We start from the raw sequence: 23,481 nt of genomic DNA, 5'->3' as shown, positions 1-23,481 counted from the left end.
GAAAGAAACATCTATTTACATATATAGCTAATGCTCTGTGGTGTCATAGTCTGCTGCATCCAACAAGACATTGGGAGCCATCTCCATCATGGTTGATTGACACCCCAGGCTAACATCCCCAATAAAGCAGAGTTGCAATCAGTGTGCTCGAGTAAGGACCATTACCTTTTTGACACCGCTCTCATTTTTCCTTTCTTCTAAATTTTCTCTCAGAGCAAGTTTTATTCATTCTTTAACTGTAATACATCTAGTTTTGACACTTGTTACCAGTAATTACAAAAAAATCAGTAGACTGGAATTGTGGGTAATATAGATATTGTTGAACTGAACTATGGCTCTTGCCACATCTTTTTCCATCTTCCATGCTGTCTAGAAAACAATAGGTAGCAATTAAATGTTATAGTTTTGTTCTAATATGATGCAGAGGAAAATATTTAAGGGCTTCTCTGGTAGTTTACAAGGCAAACTATTTCCCAGTATAATGTACTTTTTGATCTAAAATACCCTTTTTCTTTCCATACTTTTTATCCATCTAGGACCTAATTGCCCCACATTGAAGAGTGTTGTGTTAAACATAACTCAGGCTCAATCTCCCTAGCTCTGGGTATATGGTCATGGGACACATGTTTGGATAAACTCTCCATTTTCTCTTTAATATCTTACCTCAAAATTAGCTGTGAAAATGTGAAGATATAGACCATTGCTACTTTATTCATAATTTATATATGATCCACTGAACTGCTAGATAATTGACAATTAATTTCATGTCTATGACCTTCCTGGCAGCTGCCTACTATCATGGATTATTGCTCTAAGCCTATGATTGATCCTAGATGCCATTTGTTTGACCCCTTTATTTTACTGAAGAGACAACTGGATTCCACAGAGACTAAGTGACTCACTTGTTAAGAGGTCAGTCATAGAGTTAATATCTGTGATTCCAAGTTCAGTTCACTTTCTACCACAATCTATCACAATGGTAGAATATATTTATTTAAAGTAAGTCTTTGAGCATAAAACACAATAAAACAAAACAGATTTCTGAACGTCTCTTTAGTCAGTGTGTAAGAAGTATGTCATCCATCTATTTGCTCTTTATCAACAACAGGAATTCCATGAATATTATTGTATCCCTTCAATATGTGGGAGATTTTGAGCTGCACTCTTAGGCAGGAATTCAGACTTCATCAAGTTGTTGCTGGCAGCATTCATCTCTAGTGATGTTACCAGCCCAGGACACTTATCCAATTCCTTTTTTCTATTCCCACAGTACACAAACCATAGCTGCCCCTTGTCTCCTGGGATCACAAAGATAGGACATATCACCTTTCATACAATCACGAATAAGTTGAAATAGATAAAAAAAAAACTGAAACAAAAGACTATTTGAGGAAAAGATCCTAAACAATGTAGGAGAGAAACTACCTAGAAACCTTGATTCACAGAGAGCAAGAATCCTCCTTGTAAAATTGCAAATCAAAAAAGTCAGCTGATCAGTGTCAGAGGAGTCACTGATAGTGATAGGTATAACACCAGTGTAATTGCTTCCCTAGATGTTGTAGGTGATGAGAAAACGTTGCCAGCTTCATGTATGTGCCTTTATGTTCTCTCTGCTGTGATGGCCAATGGAAATAACAATTTTCTATAATGCATTATAGGACAGGCTTTACTAGGGCACATTGGAATTTGGCTATTTGTTGCTGAGTGCCTATGCTCTGAAGCCTCACCACCTTTCTCTTTTCAACTGCAAGGGAGTTGAAACACTGAAAGCCATTGCATTTATTCAGAGATAGGTTAATGTCACATTAGTAGGGCTTCAATCAGATAAAGAATATTTAATATAACAATTCTATGGATAATTATATAAGAAATAAACATTGTTCCATCATCAAAGGCATGTAAGTCAAGTGCAAAATATAAAGGAATTGTCTAAATTCCTTTATTGTGGAGGATTTTTTCAGATGTTACTTGAAATAGGTCATAACTAGGTCTCAAAAATTTTTAGTTTGTAGAGATATTTTGTTGTACTGCAATTTGTATAGCAGAATTTGAAACAGTCTGCAAATTTATGTATTTTGTATTTTTATGAGCGTTCTAGTCTATTAGATCCCATAAAATATGAGTTAATGATAATTAGAGAATCATAGAACATTAGATTTTGAAAGATATACTCTGAGGCCATCTGGTCTAATGAATGAAAATCTCCTCTATGACATCCCTAAGAAGTGGTCATTCATCTTTCCCTCAAAAATAACTTGTTAAAGGATAATCCATTATCACCCAAGGCATTCCATTTCACTTTTGGACACCTCTTAATTATTAGGAAATTTTTTTTCCCCTTTTATTGAATTTACATGTGTACCTACAACATCCATTAATTGCTCCTCATTCTTACCCCTGGGATCAAACAGAATAAGTCCAATTCCTCTTTTATGTGATATCTCATAAAATATTTGAAGACAGCTATCAGACCCTTATACATCTTTTCTTTTCCAAGCTAAATACCCAAAGTTCCTTCCATTAATTTGAAAATACCAGGATGTTCAGCCCCCTCACTAGCTTACTTACCCTAATCCGGATTTCTCAATTTTGTCAATGTCCTTTCTAAAATGTAGCATTCAGCAATGAACACCATAGTGTCTGAGGTCAGAATACAGGAGGGACCACCACCTTTTTTGGTCTAGATGGCATGCCTTTCAATTAGCTTCCTTGGTTGATATGTCACACTGGTGGCTCATATTGAATCATTAACTCAATATCTACCCCTAAATCTTTTTCATGAGAACAGATTCTAGACATTCCTCCCTCATGCTTCTACTTGTGAAACTGATTTTTAAAACATAAGCATAGGACTCTACATGTATATTAAATTTCAACCTCTTAGACTTGGCCCATTTTGGGGTTTTCTCAAAATCTGTATTTATTTTTAGACTCAGGAAATCATCTTGATATCATTATATATCTTATCTTTTGAAATAATCATTCCAGTTCCTGCAGAATTCTCTTGCAGCTTGATAAAAAAAAAATCTATCTAAATTCAACCCATGAATGATTCATGAAATCTGTGACCATAATCTGAGAGGGAAAGCAAAATTTGCCAGTGATAAACCAGCCTAAGTTCCCTCAGAAGTGATATGGAGCTCAGTTCCATTAGTTCATACAGGATGTTTATTTGCCATTGGAGCTTAGCGGAATGGAACACACAGCTTCTTCCTATGGAGTCAGATTATATACTTTTCTAATTCTACAACAGTTCCTCAGGGCCATCATTACCGCCTCTTTGTATTCCTTTTAGCTATTTTCCTTTGCAAGGCTTATTACTTACAAACCTTTCAGGCTCAAGTGCTGTTGTTCTTTTTGGAGGCTGCTTCTCTATCTAATCTTATTTCAAAAATCAGACTATTAGAGAAGGAATTTGAGGTTCCCTTGAGATTATCTACAACATTTTTCCTATTTTATTTTTAATAGTATTGTATTTTTTCCCAGTTACAGGTCAAGATAAATTTTAGCATTCATTTTTATAAGATTTTGAGTTCCAAATTTTTCGACCTTTCTCCCTTCCTTCCCCTCTTCCAAAAATGGTAGGCAATGTGATATAGGTTTTACATGCTCTATCATATAAAACATTTTTCCATATTAATTACAGTTGTGAAAGAAGAAACAGATCTAAAGGAAATAAACCACAAAAAAGAATAAATATACTTCAATCTGCATTCAGAGTCTATCTGGATGTGGATGTCATTTTCCTTCACTAATCCTTTGTACTTGTCTTGGATCATCTTGTTGCTGAGAAGAGCTGAGTCATTCATAGCTGATCATCACACAATGTTGCTGATATTGTGTACAATGTTTTCCTGGTTCTGCACATTTCACTTTGTATCAGTTCATACAAGCCTTTCAAAGTTTTTCTGGAACCTGCCTGTTCATCATTTCTTATAGCATAATAGTATTCCATTACATTCACATACCACAGCTTGTTCAACCATTCCCCAACTGATGGATATTCCCTCAACTTCCAATTTTTTATCACCATGAAAAGGGCTGCTTTAAATATTTTTGAACATGCAGGTCCTTTCCCGTTTTTTATGATCTCTTTTGGAGACAGACTTCGTAGTGGTATTGTTGGATCAATAGGTATGAATAGTTCCACATTGCTCTCCAGAATGGTTGAATCAGTTTACAACTCTACCCACAGTGCATTAGTGTCCCAATTTTCCCACATCCTCTCCAACATTTATCATTTTCCTTTTGTTGTAATATTATCCAATCTGATAGGTGTTAGGTGGTACTTCAAAGTTGTTTTCATTTTCATTTCTCTAACAAAAGTGATTTAGAGTACTTCTTCATATGCCTATAGAGATCTTTAATTTCTTCATCTGAAAACTGCCTGTTCGTATCCTTTGACCATTTATCAATTGTGTAATGGCTTTTATTCTTATAAATTTGACTCATTTCTCTATGTATTTGAGAAATGAGGCCTTAATCAGAGCCACTTGCTGTCTATTGTTTCTCAGTTTTCTGCTTTCCTTCTAATCTTGGTTGCATTGGTTTTGTTTGCACAAAAGCTATTTAATTTAATAAAAATTATCTATTTGATATTTTGTAACACTATTGTTTGTTCATGAATTCTTCCCTTCTTCATAGATATGACAGGTAGACTATTACTTGCTCTTCTAATTTGTTCTAAATCATGTACTCAGTTTGATCTTATCTTGCCATATGGTGTGAGATTTTGACCTTGTTTGTGTCCTGTTGTGTTCTAGTTTTCCCAGCAGTTTTTGTCACAAAGTGAGTTCTTATCCCCAAAGCTGGGGTCTTTGGGTTTATCAAACACTAAATTACTATGGCCACTGAGTACTGTGTCTTGTGCACCTAATCTATTCCACTGATCTACAACTCTATGCCTTAGCCAGTACCAGATAGTTTTCATGATTATGGCTTTATAATATAGTTTGAGATCTGGTATTGCTATACCACCTTCCTTTGTATTTTTAAATTAATTCCCTTGATATTTCTGACCTTTTATTCTTTCAGATGAATTTTGTTGTTATTTTTTCTAGCTCCATCAAGTAATATTTTGGTAGTTTTATTGGGATGGCAATAAGTAAATTAGTTGAGACAGAATTGTAATTTTTATTATATTGGCTCAGCCTATCCATGAGCAATAGATATTTTTCTAATTATTTGTTTGTGTGAAACATGTTTTGTAATTATTTTCATAAAGTTCCCAGATTTGTCTTGGCAGATAGACTCCTAAGTGTTTTATACTATTTATCATTTTAAATAGAATTTCTTCTGCCTTCTATCTCTTGCTGCTTGGTTTTGTTGGTCATATAAGGAAATGCTGATGATTCATGTGGGTTTATTTTATATCCTGCAACTTTGCTAAAGTTTTTAATTATTACAGGTTGTTTTGTAGTTAATCTTCTAGGGTTCTTTAAGTATACCATCATATCATCTGTGGAAAAAGTAGTTTTGTTTTTATAAATAATGCCTATTTTAATTCCTTCAATTTCCTTTTCTTCTATTATTGCCCTAGCTAGCATTTCTAGTACTATATTGAATAATAGTGGTGATAATAGGCACCCTTGTTTCACCCCTGATTTATTGGGAAGGCCTCTAGCTTATCACCATTACAGATAATGCTTGCTAATGGTTTTAGATAGACAGTGCTTATCATTCTAAGAAATGGTCCCTTTATATGTATGCTCTCTAGTGTTTTTAATAGGAATGGGTGCTGTATTTTTTCAAAAGCTTTTTCAGCATCTATTGATAAAATCATATGATTTTTGTTGGGTTTGTTATTGATATAATCAAATATGTTGATATTTTCCCTAATGTTGAACCAGCCCTGCATTCCTGGCAAAAATTTCACCTGGTCATAGTGTATAATCCTTGTGATATATTGCTATAATCCCTTTGCTAGTATTTTGTTCAAAATGTTTCCATCAATATTTATTAGGGAAATTGGTCTATAATTTTCTTTCTGTGTTTTAGATCTTCTTGATTTAGGTACCAGCATCATATCTGTGTCATAAAAGGAGTTTGGTAGGACTCCTTCTTCACCTATTTTTCCAAATAATTTACATAGTATTGGAATTAATTGTTCTTTAAATGTTTGATAGAATTCATTCATGAACCCATCTGGCCCTGGAGATTTTTCCTAGGGAGTTCATTAATGGGTTGTTCAATTTCTTTTTCGAAGATGGGATTATTTAGGGATGCTAGTTCCTAATATGTTAACCTAGGTAATTTGTATTTTGTAAATATTCATTGATTTTGCTTAGATTGTCAGATTTATCAGCATATAATTAGGCAAAACATTTCCTAATGATTGTTTCAATTTCTTCTTTGTTGGTGGAAATTTCACCCTTTTCATTTTTGATACTGGATACTTAGTTTTTTCTTTTTTTAAAAATCAAATTAACCAATAGTTTATCTATCTTATTGTTTTTTCATAAAACTAGTTTCTAGATTTATTTATTCACTCAATAGTTTTTATTTTTATTTTTACTTTCAACCCTATTAATCTAATCTTTGGTTTTCAGGATTTCCAATCTGGCACTCCACTGAGGCTTTTTAATTTGCTATTTTCCAAGTTTTTTAGTTGCATTTCCAATTCGCTGTTCTGTTCTTTTTCCATTTTGTTGATGTAAGAGTTCAGAGAAATAACATTTCCCATAAGTACTGCTTTGGCTGCATCCCATAAATTTTGGTATGTTGTCTCATTGTTTGACATTCTCTTTAATGAAATTGTTGATTATTTCTATGATTTGTCCTTTGACCCACTTATTCTTTAGGATTATTTAATTTTAATCAATTTTAAACTTTTTTTTTCCATTTCCATTTGTGGAATGTAATTTTTATTGCATTATGATCTGAAAAGAATACATTTGCTATTTCTGCCTTTCTACATTTGATTTTGAGGATTTTAAGCCCTATAACATGGTCAGTTTTTGTGTAGGTGCTATGTGCTGCTGAGAAAAAGGTGTATTTTTTTTCTGTTCCCATTCAATTTTCTCTGTACATCTGTCATATCTAAATATTTCTAATATTCTATTTACTTGTTTAGTTTCTTTCTTGTTTATTTTTTTGGTTGCATTTATTGAGTTCTGAGAGCAGACAGTTGAGGTCCCCCACTAGTATAGTTTTGCTATCTAGTTCTTCCTGTAGCTCACTTAACTTCTTTAAGAACTTGATTGCCATAAACTGATGCTGAGTGAAGTAAACAGAACGAGGAGAACATTGTACACAGTAACAGCAACATTGTGTGATGACCAACTTTGACAGACTTAGCTCTTCTGAGCAATACAATGATCTAAGACAATTCCAAAAGACTTATGACTGAAAATGCTATCCACATCCAGAGATGTGGATGAAAGTACACTATTTTCTCTCTTTTTTTTGTTTCTCTGGGTTTTTCCCTTTTATACTGATTCTTCTTTTACAACATGATTAATGTGGAAATATGTTTAATATGATTGTACATGTACAGCTTATATCAGATTGCATGCCTCTTGGGGAAGGTAGAGGGGAGGGAGGAAAAAAAATTGTAACTCAAAATCTTTGCTGTTTTTTGAGTCCTTACATGTGTTCTTTCTGGCCTTGAAACCACTTCCTGTATTTCTTTGGGGTTTTGCCATAGGTTTTTGCCATTGTTGCCCTTTTCTGAGTTTGCATCTTGATCTTCTCTGTCACCCTAATAGCTTTCTATGGTTGGATTTCTTTTGTTGTTTTTTTTGCTCATGTTTTTTTCCCCTTTTTCCTTTCTTTTAAATTTGTGCTAAATGGAAAAGACACAGATGACATTTTGTCTGTCCTCAGGTCCAGGTCCCTAATTATATTATGGATGATAGTACTGACATATATTCTGACTTTGAGCAGTGGTCTTCCTGAGAATGACAATGAGAACAGAACCATATGGATTACCACAGTGAATTCTGATCTAGTGCCTGAAAACTAAAGAAATTTTTTTTTAGTTATATCACTATTTATTTCATTTTAAAAATGTTGTTTCACCTGAATTTTTAATGTTTCTCAATTGGTAAATTGAAAGTTATCTTTGCAAGTTGTTATTATTCTTTGTAAACTTTTTAAAAAAATAATCTTAGTACCTTGATGTTATTTTATTGATTAAGGCATCTGTGTAACATAGGAGTCAAACATGTTTGACATGACAATGCTAAGTTGCAATTTTTGTTGCAAGGGAAAAAATGTAGTTTTAGGATTAATTAGGCCAACTCATATGGAAAGAAGGAAGATGCAAATGGTATTCCAAAAGGAATGATCCAATAGTGTAGCATGAGGAAATAGGAAAGGAAAGAAGCAGTTATTAAGTAGTTACTGTGTGAAGTATTATGAATACAAATACAGAAGTGAGGCATAGGGAGCTGTCTTTATATCTCAGATGTATATAGTTGTGGTAAATGGGAAAAACACAGATGCCCATTAAAGAGGTAGATCACAAAAGGGCATTGGTTGTTTCAATACTACTTGACTATATGTATTTGTTAGGAGGGTGTTGTTTTTATTTTATCTTTTTTGCCTGATGTGAGGGAGGAAGAAAAAATTAAGTACTTATTAATTGAAATTTAAAAAAAAAAGATTTCATGAGTTAAGAAAAAAAGATTGCACTAATAGCAAGAAGGAAAGGAAAGAAAATACATGCTTGTTAATTGAAAAAAATAACTATCACCCGTAGTTTGCAAAAAAAAAAATTCCATGAGTAGCAGGATTTATGTCATGTTTTGCTTATCCATAGGAGTCAGAAGATGTCTATGAAAATGACATTTGGAAGGTGGAAAAGGCAGCTGTGCCCTAAAATGTCTCTCCTACCATATGAAATTACCACTGTTAGAGTCAGATTGGGTTAAGATAGTGATTTCTAAAATTTGTTTCATGAAACAGTTTATTTTTACTACTCCCTCATTTTTCACAAAACAATCTGTGAAAATAATTTTCTTAGCTTGAATTTTATTCAAATATAATTTTATTAACTCAAAGCCCAAACTTAAACGTGAAAAGAAAACAGCATAGTATATCCAGATATTTGTTGAATTATTAGTAATCTCAGGTGATTTATCTAGTATAATTCAAGTTACTTTAATTTTTAAAAGTTAGAATTTTTAACCAGCTTATTTGTTACATTTTACCTACTAAAATAAAGAACGTTACAAAAATTAATATATGATATGTTTAACTCCCACCAAGAAATTGTTGAAGTTCAAGTTTGTAGACCTCATGTTCAAATGGAGTGGGCCACACAGTGGGCCAACTTGTCCTTGATGACCCTAGACTAACTGATGGTTGTGGGCAAAAGTCCAAGATAGTTGATATCATGAGTCTACAAACTCAAATATGATATTATTTGTACATAATTATTAAATAATTACTGTGATAATGATAACATTATAATAGTGTCTGATGAACAAATTCACTGGAAAATCTCACTTCTTCTGACTTTGGTTTGAATTTTTTGTTTTCACTGAATAAATGGTTGTGTTTATGTGGGAGTTGTACTCAAAAAAATTTAAGGGCTGTGGCCATTGCTTTATGTCCTCTTCACCCCCCCACCCCCATGCCAGAGTTTTCTCTTCATCTGGGAGCTCCCTAAACCAATGAAATCCTGTGTCCATTCTCTATCTCTATTAAATTATCATTGTACTGTGATCATACCTTTCCTGATAAAGTTTTGTCTTTGGAACTTTTCTCTTCTTATTTTGTATTCTTTCCCTGAGCAATCTCATTCGCTCCATCCATAGAGGCTACTGTCTCTATGTAGATAAATCAAGCTAAGTCAATAAGGGTTTATTAATTTGCTAATGTGCTAAGTGTTGGGAATATAAATACAAGTGGAAAAAAATACAGTGTTTGACCTCAAAGAGTTCACATTCTAGTGGGGGGAGGTGAAGACAACACATTAAAAGGGAACTGAAAAGCAAAAGCTGAGGTGGGTAAGCATAGGATGAACCAGAACATAGTAGAAAAAGTCCTACAGCAGTGAGTCAGCAGTACAGCATAGAGAGACATGATGACATGGTTAGCCTGAGATTCCTTCTTAAAGTAGAGGGTCTGGAGGTACCAGCCAATCAGAAGGAGAGGCTGAAGGGGCAGAGGATACTTCCAATGTGAGAAGTAGTCCAGCAGTGAAGGAAGCTTCCAGGGTGAAGAGGTTTATATGACAATGTAGAGAAATCCTGTGGAGATGAGTTAGCAGTGAAGCCAGGAAAGGAATGACGATAACTCCCAAATCCTTATTTCTAGCCTTGGCCTCTTTTCTGAGTGCGAAGACCACATTAGTTGTGCCCATAAGACATTTCCATTCAGCTATCTCATTGGCAATACCACAGTGTGGCATAGAAAAGAAAATGCTGTCTTACAGTCTTGAAGACCTGGATTAAAATCACACTCATATTTTTTTTTTTCCTAGCTGTGTGACCAAGGACAAATACTTATTTCTTTGAATCTCAACTTCATCATCCATAAAATGGTAATAATACTTGTAGCAACAGCCTCATAGGGGTGTCATGAGACTCAAATAATGAGTGTAAAACATTTCACAAACTTTGAAGACATTTGTGCCATCTATTATTATAAAGAGAGTAATATGGTATGGTGCACGGAAAGTTGGCCTTGGGGTCTTGCTGGCTTTTAGTCTGGCCTGTGATAAACTGGCTGTGTGACCCTGGGCAAGTCAGTTAACCTTAGTATCCAAGGCAACTCCAACATGAATTATAGACAATTCACTATTTTTACTTTAAAACTCAATGTCTTTAAAAATGAGTTTATTTTGTTTTCTTCTAAATCTAATCTGCTACCTGTCTTCCCTCTTTCTGTCAGTGTCCCATCACTCACCTATTCTCCCATATTCATAATCTTGGTGATATCTTTGCCTCTTCCTTCTTTCTTACCTTGCAAGTCCAAATTGTCACTTAGTCCCATGGATGACACTTCTGGGGTGTCTCTCTATATGTCCCCTTTTCTCTTCTCTACTCCCACTGTCACCACCATAGTGTAAGCACTGACTACCACCCACATGGACTGGAGAAATAGACATCTGGAGGTTTTGACTGCTCCATCCTCTTCTTCCTCCAATGCATCATTCATACCACTGTCAAAATATCCTTCTTTATGCAGATATATAGTTATTCCATTTGTCTATTAAAGTATATTCAGTGACTTCTTATTGCCTACATAATACAGTTCTCATTTCTTTACCTGGCATTTAAAGAGCTTCATAATTTGGAACTACTCTATTTTTATAGTCTTGTCTCAAATTATTCTCAGTGGACAATGCTGCAGCCAAATTGTATTCTCATCTCCTGACTGTGCCCATGAAATCCCTACCTAAGCTTTACAATTCAACTTGAATATCACTGCCATGAAGTTTTGCTGGATACCTTTTTCTGTTACTGCTGATTTCCCCCATTGAATAACCTATAAGACATGGTCCTATATTTCTCTAGTTCACTTACCATTTGGTATTGAATTGCCTCTCTTGGTCTTTTACTTTTCTTAGACCAGGAGACTGACGAAGGCAGAAATAATTTCTTATTTAAACTATTGATCTCCCTTATTCCTTAATACTTAGGAAATGCTAATAAATATTGTTCTTATTTTATTTTTGAAATATTTTACTTTTTCCCAATTACATATGTAAACAATGTTAAACATTCATTTTAAAATTTTGAATTTCCAAATTCTCTCCCTCCTCTCCCTCTCTTGAGAGAAGGCAAGTAATTTGATTCATGTAAAACATATTTCCATATTAGTTATGTTGTGAAAGAAAACAGACAAAAATAAAACAAGAAAAATAAAGAAAGTTTAAGAAAGCATGCTTCAATCTGCATTCATACTCCATCAATTCTTTCGTTGGAGGTGGATAGCATTTTTCATCATAGTTCTTCAGAATTGTCTTAGATCATTGTATTGCTGAGAATAGCTGAGTCTATATAAGTTGGTAATCACACAATATTGCTGTTATTGCATACAGTGTTCTCCTGGTTGTCTTCTTTTCACTTTGCATCAGTTCATGTGAGTTTTCCTAGTTTTTCTGAAAGCATCCTGCTAATCATTTCTATAGCACAATAGTATTCCATTGCAATCGTATAACCATTCCCCAAATGATGGACATCCCCTCAATTTCCAATTCTTTGTCACCACAAAAAGAGATACTATAAATATTTTTGTACATATAGTTTCTGTTTTTAAAAAAAATGTCTTTGGGATACAGACCTAGTAGTGAGTATTGCTGTTTCAAAGGGTATGCATGCTTTTATAATCCTTTGGGTATAGTTCCAGACTGCTCTACCAAGAGTGCTTTAGTGTCTCAATTTTCCTACATCCCTTAAACATTTGTAATTTTCCTTTTCTGTCATATTAGCCAATCTGATAGGTGTGGAGTGGTACCTCAGAATTGTTTTCATTTGTATTTCTCTAATCAATAGTGTTTTAGAGCATTTTTTCTTATGACTATAGAAAGCTTTGATTACTTCATCTAAAAACTGCTTGTTCATATCCTTTGAACACTTATCAATTGGGGTATGACTGGCATTCTTATAAATTTGACTCATTTCTCTATGGTTTTGAGAAATGAGGCCTTCATTAGAAAAACTTCCTGTAATTTTTTCACAGTTATGATTACTGTATATTTCCCTCCACCCTATTTTACCCCTATTTATCCTTCCTTTTCCCTCTCCCTCTACCTATCTCCCTCCCTCTCTTTCCCCTCTCTCTCCCTTTCTCTCTCCTTTTACCTTGCCCATCCTCAAAAGTGTTTGATTCTCACTGCCACCTCTGCCAATCTACCTTCCCTTCTATCAGCCCTTTCTCTCCCATTTCTCTTGTGCCCTTCACCCCCTACTTTCCTGTATGGTAAGATAGATTTCTATATCCAAATGAGTGTGTATGTTATTCCCTTTTTGAACCAATTCTGATGAGAATAAGGTTCAAGCACTTCTCCATACCTCCCCCATCTTCCCTCCACTGTATAGTCTCATTTTGAACTCAAAGTGAGACAATCTACCCTTTTTACCTCTCCCTTTCCCATTCTTCTAGTGCATTTCTATTTCTCACTCCTTCATTTTAATTATTTTAGATATCATTGCATCATAGTCAAATCATACCCCTACCTTCTGTCTATGTACACTATTTCTAACTGCCCTAAGAATGAGAAAGTTCTTGTGAGTTACAAATATCATCTTCCCATGTAGGAATGTAAACAGTTTGACCTTAATGAATCCCTTATGATTTCTCTTTCATGTTTACCTTTTTAGGCTGCTCTTGTGTCTTGTATTTGAAAGTCAGTTTTTATGCAGCTCTGGTCTTTTCATCAGGAACACTTTAAAGTCTTCTGTTTAGTTAAAATTCCATTTTTTTTTCTCCTGGAGGATTACACTCAGTTTTGCTGGGTAGGTGATTCTTGGTTGTAATCCTCGCTCCTTTGCTCTCTGGAATATCATATTCCAAGTCCTCTTATCCTTTAATATAGAAGCAGCTAAATCTTGTGTTATCCTGATTATAGCTCCACAATATTTAGATTGTTACTTTCTGGCTGCTTACAACATTTTCTCCTTGATCTAGAAGCTCTGGAATTTGTTTATAATATTCCTGGAAGTTTTCATTTTGGGATTCAAAAGGTGATTGGTAGATTCTTTGCATTTCCATTTTATCCCCTGGTTCTAGAGTATCAGGGTACTTTTCCTTGATAATTTCTTGAAAGATGATGTCTAAGCTCATTTTTAAAAATTATGACTTTCAGATAGTGAACAATTCTTAAATTATCTCTCCTGGTTCTGTTTTTCAGGTCATTTGCTTTTTGAATGAAATGTATCACATTTTATTCTATTTTCTTCATTCTTTTGACCTTGCTTTATTGTTTCTTGATGTCTCATGGAGTCATCAGATTCCACTTGCCCAATTATAATTTTTAAGGAATAATTTTCCTTGGTGAGCTTTTGTTCCTCCCTTTCCATTTGGCTAAGGACTTCCTTCTCCAGTGAATATTTGTACATATTTTCCCATGTAGCCAATTCTGCTTTTAAGTTCTTCTCATCGGTATTTTTCTTTGTGCCTTCTTTACCAACCTGGTGATTTTTTTCATAATTTTCTTGCATCACTCTCACCCCCCCCCCAATTTTTCTCTACCTCTCTTATTTGATTTTTAAAATCTTTTTTGAGACTTCCAGGAATTCTTTTGGGGGCCTGAGACAATTCACATTTTTCTTTGACATTTTTGATGTAACTGTTTGATTTTGTTGTCTTCTTTTGAGTTTGTGTTTTGATCTTCCCTCTAACCATAGTAAATTTCTATGATTGGGTTCCTTTTTTGCATATTTTCCCAGTCTATTTCTTGAATTTTATCTTTATGTAAAAATTAGGCTCTGCTTCCAGGTTTGAGGGGCCACTGTCCTAAGCTTCATTTTCTTTGTGCAGCTCTTTTCCCAGCTAATTCTAGCGGTCTATAAATCGTCAGTTCCTTTAAGGTGGCATGATCTAAGAAGAGATGGGTTTACTATTCTCCTGGCCTCTACACTGCTTTGTGAGCAACCACAAGCACTCTTTTATGACCTGGAACTGTGACCAAGGCCCCTACTTCCTTTCAGAAGCAAGTTCTGATGTGCTCTTCTTTGCCCTGTGATTGAGGATCACAACTGTGACCCAGATCTGCATATGGGCAATACAAAAGAGTCTTTCATGCAGCACCAGCAAAGGAACCCCCTGTAGTCCCCTTGAGTCCCCTTATCATCTCTGGGCTGAGATCTTCATAAACCACTCATACTGATTCAGCTTCTCCCAAGACTTGCTGATGGCTTGCCTGTGCTAAACAGGACACCACTCTGTCCCCAGTGTGACAGATCTTTCTTTCCAATCTTCTGTGTTGTCTTAAGCTGGAAAATTGTTTCACTTTTTTTTTTTTTTGGTATGTTCTGCCACTCCAGAATTCATTTGGAGGCATACAGTGTGTTCTTTTGAGGTTGATCAGTCCAGCACAAGTTTGGAAGGCACTACAAGAGATTGGGCAAAAATGGTCTGTTAGAACATGTAGGGTAGAGATGACTCTGGATTTGCAGAGCTCATATTTCCTTTGTGCTTCTATCATTCTGCCCTGCTCAAGGACTATAGCACCTTCTTTGATATGGGCACACCTTGCTGGACTGTCCTATCATAGTGTTTCCCATGTCTCACAGTCTATACTAAATTTCTTCAGAGATACCTTGAGAGTATTATTATATTGCTTCTTCTGACCACCATGTGAGCACTTATCTTGTGTGATTTTTCTGTAAAATAATATCTTGGGTAAACATGACTTTGGGATACTACATGGTCAGGACATTGGAATTGCTTTCTCTACAACAGAGTTTGAATGCTTGGCAGGTCAGCTCTAGATAGGACCTCAGTATACAGTACTTAATCATGTCAGGTAATAATGCTAATAAATATATACTACATATAAATTCATCAGATTATGTAGGACATAAATCATTAATTAAGATGGAGGGGATGAAGGGAAAGGTGTACTTGTTTCAAGGCAAGCCTAAGCAGTTATCAAAAGGTGGGTATGAAAATAGAGAAAAGGATAATATACTATGAACAGATCAAATTTGTATTAGGAATTCAGGGCTAGTTCAATGCTAGAAAAACTATCAGCATAATTGATCATATCAATAACAAAAATAACATAAATTATATGATTATCTCAATTGATGAAGAAAACGCCTTTGACAAAATACAGCACCTATTTCTATTAGAAACACTAGAGAGCATAGAAATAAATGGAGTTTTCCTTAAAATGCTAAGTAGCATCTATCTAAAACCATCAGCAAACATTATATGTAATGGGGATAAGCAAGAAGCATTTCTGATAATATCACAGATGAAACAAGGATGTCCATTATCACCCCTGTTATTCAATATTGTATGAGAAATGTTATCTTTAGCAATAAGAGAAGAAAAATAAATTGAAGGAATTAGAATAGGCAATGAAGAAACAAAGCTTTAACTCTTTGTAGATGATATGATGGTATACTTAGAGAATCCTTAATAATCAACTAAAAACACTTGAAAAATTAATAACTTTAGCAAAGTTGCAGGATATAAAATCAACCCACATAAATCATCTCTATTTCTACATATTACTAACAAAGCCCAGAAGCAAGAGATAGAAAGAGAAATTTCATTTAAAGTAACTGTAGACAATATAAAATATTTGGGAGTTTACCTGCCAAGACAAACCCAGGAACTACATGAACATAATTACAAAACACTTTTCACACAAATAAAGTGAGATCTAAATAATTGGAAAAATACCAATTGCTCTTGGATAGGCTGAGCTAATATAACAAAAATGACAATTCTACCTAAGTTAATTTACTTATTCAGTGTCATACCAGTCATCCTACCAAAAAATTATTTTATAGAGCTAGAAAAAATAATAACAATTCATGTGGAAGAACGAAAGTTCCAGAATATCAAGGGAAATAATGAAAAGAAATGCAAGGAAGGTGGCTTAGCCATTCTAGATATAAAACTATTATAAAGCAGCAATCATCTAAACTATCGATATGGTACTGGCTAAGAATTAGAGTTATAGATCAGTAGAAAATGTTAGGTACACAAGACACTGTAGTCAATGTATAGTATGTACAGTAATCTATTTGACAAACCTAAAACTCCAGCTTCCAGGATAAGAACTCATTATTTAACAAAAGCTGCTATGAAAGCTGGAAAATAGTATGGCAGAATCTAGGCATAGGCCATATACCAAGATAAGGTCAAAATGGGTACACAATTTAGACATAAAGGATGAGACTATAAGCTAATCAGGCGAGCAAAGAATAGTTTAGCTGTCAGACCCATGGAGAATGAAGAATTTATGACCAAACAAGAGCTAGAGAACATTATGAAATGCAAAATGGATAATTTTTATTACATTAAATTAAAAAGTTTTTGCATAAACAAAGCTAATGCAACCAAGATTAGAAGGGAAGCACGAAGCTCAGAAACTATTTTTACAGCCAGTGTCTCTGATAAATATTTCATTTCTAAAATTTATAGAGAACTGAGTCAAATATATAAGAATATAAGTCATTCACCACTTGATATGGTCAAAGGATATGAATAGGCAGTTTTCCGAGGAAGAAATTAAAGTTATCTATAGTCATATAAAAATGTTCTGAATCACTATGTATTAAAAAATGCAAATCAAAACAACTCTGAGGTACCACATCACACCTACCAGATTGGCAAACATGACAAAACAGGCAAATGATAAATGTTGGAGATGATGTGTAAAAACTGAAACACTAATGCATGTGTTGGTGGAATTGTGAACTGATCCAACCATTCTGGAGAGCAATTTGGAACTATGCCCAAAGGGCTGTAAAAATGTACAAACCCTTTCATCCAGCAATACCACTTCTAGGTCTGTATCCCAAAGAGATCATAAAAAAGGGAAAAGGACCCACATGTACATACAATATTTATAGCAGCTCTTTTTGTTTTGGCCAAGAATTGGAAATTGAGGGGATGCCCATCAATTGGGGAAGGACTGAACAAGTTGTGGTTTATGAATGTAGTGGAATACTATTATGCTATAAGAAATGATGAGCAAGCAGAGCCAAGATGGTGGAATTAAAGCAGTAACTTGCTTGAATTCTTCCCCAAACCCATCCAAATGCCTGTAAAAAATGACTCTAAACAAATTCTAGAACAGCAGAACCTACAAAAAGACAGAGTGAAACAAATTTCCAGCCCAAGACAATCTGGATGGTTGATGGGAAAGGTTGGTTCCACCACACTGAGAGAGTAGTGCAGTTCAGTATGGGTTGTGCAGCAAACAAGAGGCCCCAGCAAACCTAGAGCAGGCCTCCATGGACTGAATCATGGGCAGCTGTGGTGGTTTCCAAACTTCTCAACCCACAAAGACAACTTAGAAGATCAGTAGGAATGGTCTATCAGACTTGAATGAGAGAGGAGCCAGTCTGGCCTCAGCCCTGGCACAGCCTGGGGTGGAGGTGGCAGCTGCTTTCAGAGCTCTCAGGCCATAGATGGTGGGGGAAATCGAGTAGCTGATCTCTTTGCTGGTGTTGAGGCAGGATTCTCTTGCTTTGCCTGTGCTTGGATCTGGGTTGCAGTCCTGGGAGGTGGTCATGGGATGAGGAGGAGTACTGGCATGGTGGAGCTTGTGGCAGTGGGTGAGAGGGAATCCTACTCAGAGTTGCAAGGTAGAAAAGAGTGTTTGTCATCTCTCATAGAGCAGAGCACAGGCCAGGTAAGGAGTCAACACTTCACTTTTGATCATACCAACTTGGAAGAACTGAAAACTTACAGATCCCTTGAAGTATTGCTGAAAACAGCTGCACAAAACCCCTAAAGCTTGGGACAGTACACTTACCACACTAGAAGCAGAGCCCCACCTTAACAAAGAGTTTAAAAGTCAAATAATTGGCTGGGAACATGAGCAAATAGTGCAAAAATTCAGACTATAGATTCTTACTTTGGTGACAAAGAAGATCAAAGCATACAGACAGAAGAAGACAACAAAGTCAAAGCTCTTACATCCAAAGCATCCAAGAAAAAAAAATTAGTCTCAGGCCATGGAAGAGCTCAAAAAGGATTTTGAACAGCAAGTAAGACAAATCAAGGAAAAATTGGGAAGAAAAATGAGAGCAATGAAAGAAAATTATGAAAAATGAGTCAGCAAATTGCTAAAGACCCAAAAAGGAAGTCCAGCCCTCGGGGGCGGAGCCAAGATGGCAGAGTGAAAGCAGTGACTTGCTTGAGCTCTCCCCCAAACCCCTCCAAATACTCATAAAAAATGGCTCTAAACAAAGTCTGAAGCAGCAGAACCCACAAAAAGACAGAGTGAAACAAATTTCCAGCCCAAGACAACCTGGATGATTGATCAGAAAGGTGTATCGCGCCAGGCTGAGAGTGCAGCGCAGCGTGGGCACGCAGGCCGCAGCAAACCTGGAGCAGGCCTCAGAGGACTGAATTGCGGGCAGCTGTGGAGGTTTCCAGATTCCTCAATACACGAATGCCAAAGACAACTTAGAAGGTCAGTGGGAAAAGTCTGTTTCTGTCGGTGGTCAGAGAGGAAGGCAGGGTTTCAACTCCATTCCCGAAGAGCTTGGCCCTGGGGGGGGGGCAGCTGCTTCCCGAGCTTCTGGCCCACAGACTGAGGGGGAATCCAGTGGCTGATCAGAGAGGGACTGCAGGGATCTCTTTGCCAGTGCTGAGGCAGGAATCTCTTGCTTTGCCTGTGTGTGGATGTGGGTCTCAGTTCTGGGTGGTAGTGCTGGGGTGAGGAGGACACTGGCGTGGTGGAGCTTGTAGTGGCTATAGAGAGGAACCCCTCCTCACAGTTGCAGGACCGAAAGGAATACTTGTGGTCACAGGCCAGGAAAGGAGTAAACACCTTGCCCCTTATCATACCACCTTGGAAGAACCAAAAATTTACAGGTCCCTACAAGTATCTCTGAAAACAGCTACACAAACCTCTGAAGCTTGGGACAGTACACTCTCCACATTGGAAGCAGACTCTTACCTTAACAAGGAGTTTAAAACTCAAGTAATTGGCCAGGATCATGAGCAAGCAGTGCAAAAAGAGTTAGACTATATTATCTTACTTTGGTGAAAAAGAAGATCAAAATATACAACCAGAAGAAGACAACAAAATCAAAGCTCCTACATCCAAAGCCTCCAAGAAAAATATGAACCAGTCCCAGGCCTGGGAAGAGCTCAAAAGGGATTTTGAGAAGCAAGTAAGGGAAGTAGAGGAAAAACTGGGAAGAGAAATAACACCTTAAAAAATAGACTAACTCAAATGGCAAAAGAGGTCCAAAAAGTCAATGAGGAGAAGAATGCCTTGAAAAGCAGAATTGGCGAAGCAGAAAAGGAGATCCAAAAGCTCACTGAAGAAAATACCTTAAAAATTTGAATAGAGCAAATGAAAGCTTATGACTCTATGAAAAATCAAGAAATCACAAAAGAAAACTAAAATAATGAAAAAAAAAGAAGACAATGTGAAATATCCCATTGGAAAAAAAACAACTGACCTGGAAAATAGATCTAGGAGAGATACTTTAAAAATTATTGGACTACCTGAAAGCCATGATCAAAAAAAGAGCCTAGACATCATCTTTTAAGAAATTATCAAAGAAAACTGCCCTGATATTCTAGAGGCAGAGGGTAAAATAGTAATTGAAAGAATCCAGGGGCAGCTAGGTGGCACAGTGGATAGAGCACTGGCCCTGAAGTCAGAAGGACCTGAGTTCAAATCCGGCCTCAGACCAAACACTTGACACTTACTAGCTGTGTGACCCTGGGCAAGCCACTTAACCCAAACTGCCTAAAAAAAAAAAAGAATCCACTGATTATCTCCTGAAAGTGATCCCAAAAGGAAAACTCCTAGGAATATTGTAGCCAAATTCTAGAGTTCCTAGGTCAAAGAGAAAATATTGCAAGTAGCCAGAAAGAAAAAATTCAAGTGTTGTGGAAACATAATCAGGATAACACAAGATTTAGCAGCTTCTACATTATGGGATCAGAGGGCTTAGAATATGATATTCAGGAAGTCAAAGGAGCTAGGAATAAAACCAAGAATCACCTACGCAGCAAAACTGAGTATAATCCTTCTGTGGAAAAAATGGATATTCAATGAAATAGAGGACTTTTAAGCATTCTTGATGCAAAGACAAGACCTGAATAGAAAAATCTGATTTTCAGGTATGAGATTCAAGAGAAGCTTGAACAGGTAAACAGGAAAGAGAAATCATAAAGAACTTATTAAAGTTGAACTGTTTATATTCCTACATGGAAAGATGATATTTGTAACACATGAAGCCTTTCTCAGTATTAGGGTAGTTGGAGGGAATACACACACACACACACACACACATACACACACACATATACATACACATATATAGCTACATCTATATGTACATAATATACGTACATCTACATCTACATCTATCTGTCTATCTATGTAAACAGAGGGCACAGGGTGTGAGTTGAATATGAAGATATGATATCTAAAAAATAAAATTGAAGGGTGAGAGAGGATTGTATTGGGAGAAGGGCAAAGAGAGAGGTAGAATGGGGCAAAATATCTCACATAAAAGAAGCAAGAAAAAGCTTTTACAGTGAAGGGGAAGAGGTGGGATGTGAGGGGGAACAAGTGAATCTTATTCTTATCAGATTTGGCTTAAGGAGGAAATAACATACACACTAAATTGGTATGGAAGTCTATCTTACCCTACAGAAAATGGAGGGGGGGGGAAGTGGATGAGATAAGGGGGGATAATAGAAGGAAGGGCAGATTAGGGAAGCAGTTGATCAGAAGCTAACAATTTTGAGGAAGGATAGGGTTAAAAGAGAGAATAGAATAAATGGCGGGCAGGATAGGGTGGCAGGAAATACAGTTAGTCTTTCACAACATGGCTATTATGGAAGTGTTTTGCATGACTATGCATGTACAACCTGTATTGAGTTTCTTACCATCTCATTGAGAGTGGGTGGGGAGGGAGAAAGGAAGAGAATTTGGACCCCAAAACTTTAAAAACAAATGTTAAATATTGTTTTTATATGCAACTGGGAAATAAGATATACAGGCAATGGGGTATACAAATATATCCTGCCCTACAGGTAAATAGAAGGGGAAGGGGATAGGAGAAGGGGGGGGAGGTGATAGAAGAAAGTGCAGATTAGGGGAAAGGGTAATCAGAATGCATGCAGTCTTGGGGCATAGGGAGGGATGAGATGCAGAGAAAATTTGGAACTGAAAATCTTGTGGAAATGAATTTTGAAAACTAAAAATAAAAAAAAAAACCAAGAAAGAACAGGAAAAAATAGGTGGGTATAGGGAACCAATAGAAAAATGAGTGTATGTCTAAGACAAACTTCACTTGTTTCACAATTTTTTTTTGAACTGGCTCTGATTATTGTTTTTATGTTTCTGAAATCCAATTTGGTCAGTCAGTCATCAGACATGTTTCTTTAGAAGTAGTCAGGCTGAATAATGGATAGAATGCTAGTCCTGGAGTCACAAAGACACAAGTTCAAATCCATTCTCAAGGACTTACTACCTGAGTTGTTTTGGTTAATTCACCTCTGTCTCAGTTTTCTCAACTATAAAATGGGGATCACAAAAGCAGTTACCTCCCAGAGTTGTTGTTGTAAGGAGCAAATGAGATCTTTGTAGAATTCTTAGCACATAGTAGATGCTATACAAATTCTTGCTATTATCACCATTATTATTATTGTCCTGGTGAATTGGACCAGTGAAATGCTTCCATGTAATCTAGCTTAGCTATGTCAACAAAATCCTGCCACAAAAAAATGAAAAAAAAATTTTAGCCACATTTCAATAATCAATATGAAATTTTTTAAAGCAGAGAAACAGAATAACTTGACCTTGTTTGGTTCTTTAAGGTCTTCCTCTGTACAATTTCATTCGTATTTTTTTTCTCCTTTCAGTTTGCATACAACCATTTAGGCAGTGATTTCTAGGCCCCTATTTTACATTTTATTTTCAAAAGTTCTTCTGGGCATTCTGCTTCTATTCTTTATGTGCCAATGGTATTTCATATTCAACCTCTCAAATGAAGGAACATGACCATAATATCCGTGACCTTTTTCATTTACTCATGTTCCATTTTGAAAGATGCTCCTACAAAGCTTCATTTCCAAAGGTCCAAACTTTACTTTGTGCCTTCAAATTAACATTCTTCATTTTTGGAATGTAAATTAGAATAGGTAGAAAAAAGATTTCAAGTCTGTTCGCAATTTCTTGGCACCCTGCTTGGACATTGAAAAGTACCTGTGCATTGCTAAAAAAGAGTTGTAAATAAATCCAAATTTCTTTCTTTCTAAGTACATTCCCAGCCTCCTGTTTATCCCTTTTCGAATCCATCCTCCATACTGCTGTGTGAGAGATCTTTCAAATGAATCTATTATCAGGCCAATCCTCTGTCCAAAAAGTCTTCAGTAGTTCCCCGTTTCCTACCCACTAATATAAAGTCTTAATCTTGTTGTTTAAGGCCCTCCAGAATCTGCTTTCACATTATATTTAATTTTGCTTTAGATCATATTATTCTCCTTCAATTATTTTAATGTTTTAGCCAAGCTGTACTACTCTTCCTGTTCCCATTATTGTCTTGATCCGATTTGTTCCCATATTTTTTCTCATTCAATTCTCCATGCCTCAATTCTCCCTCAGCTCCTCCATCTCTTTTTGTTTCATTTCCTTTATTTTTTCCAGGATAAATTCAGATATTCTCTCCTCCATGAGACCCTTTGTGCCTCTTCATCCCCTACAATTAAATTTGTCTTTCCTTTGACAAAATTTTCTTATTATTTTAAGGGTATTTCCTTTGTACTTATCTTACTGTCTCTAGTGTCTTCGTTATTTATGTACTCTTATTCACATCTTGCAATTCAGGAAATATGATGACTTCTTGGGTTCCCTTTACCCAGCTC

Source organism: Phascolarctos cinereus, unplaced genomic scaffold, assembly GCF_003287225.1.
Source record: "Phascolarctos cinereus isolate Bilbo 61053 unplaced genomic scaffold, phaCin_HiC Scaffold_4;HRSCAF=312, whole genome shotgun sequence".
NCBI lineage: Eukaryota > Metazoa > Chordata > Mammalia > Diprotodontia > Phascolarctidae > Phascolarctos > Phascolarctos cinereus.
The sequence above is the reverse complement of the archived record's forward strand: the minus strand, read 5'-3'. Positions refer to the sequence as shown.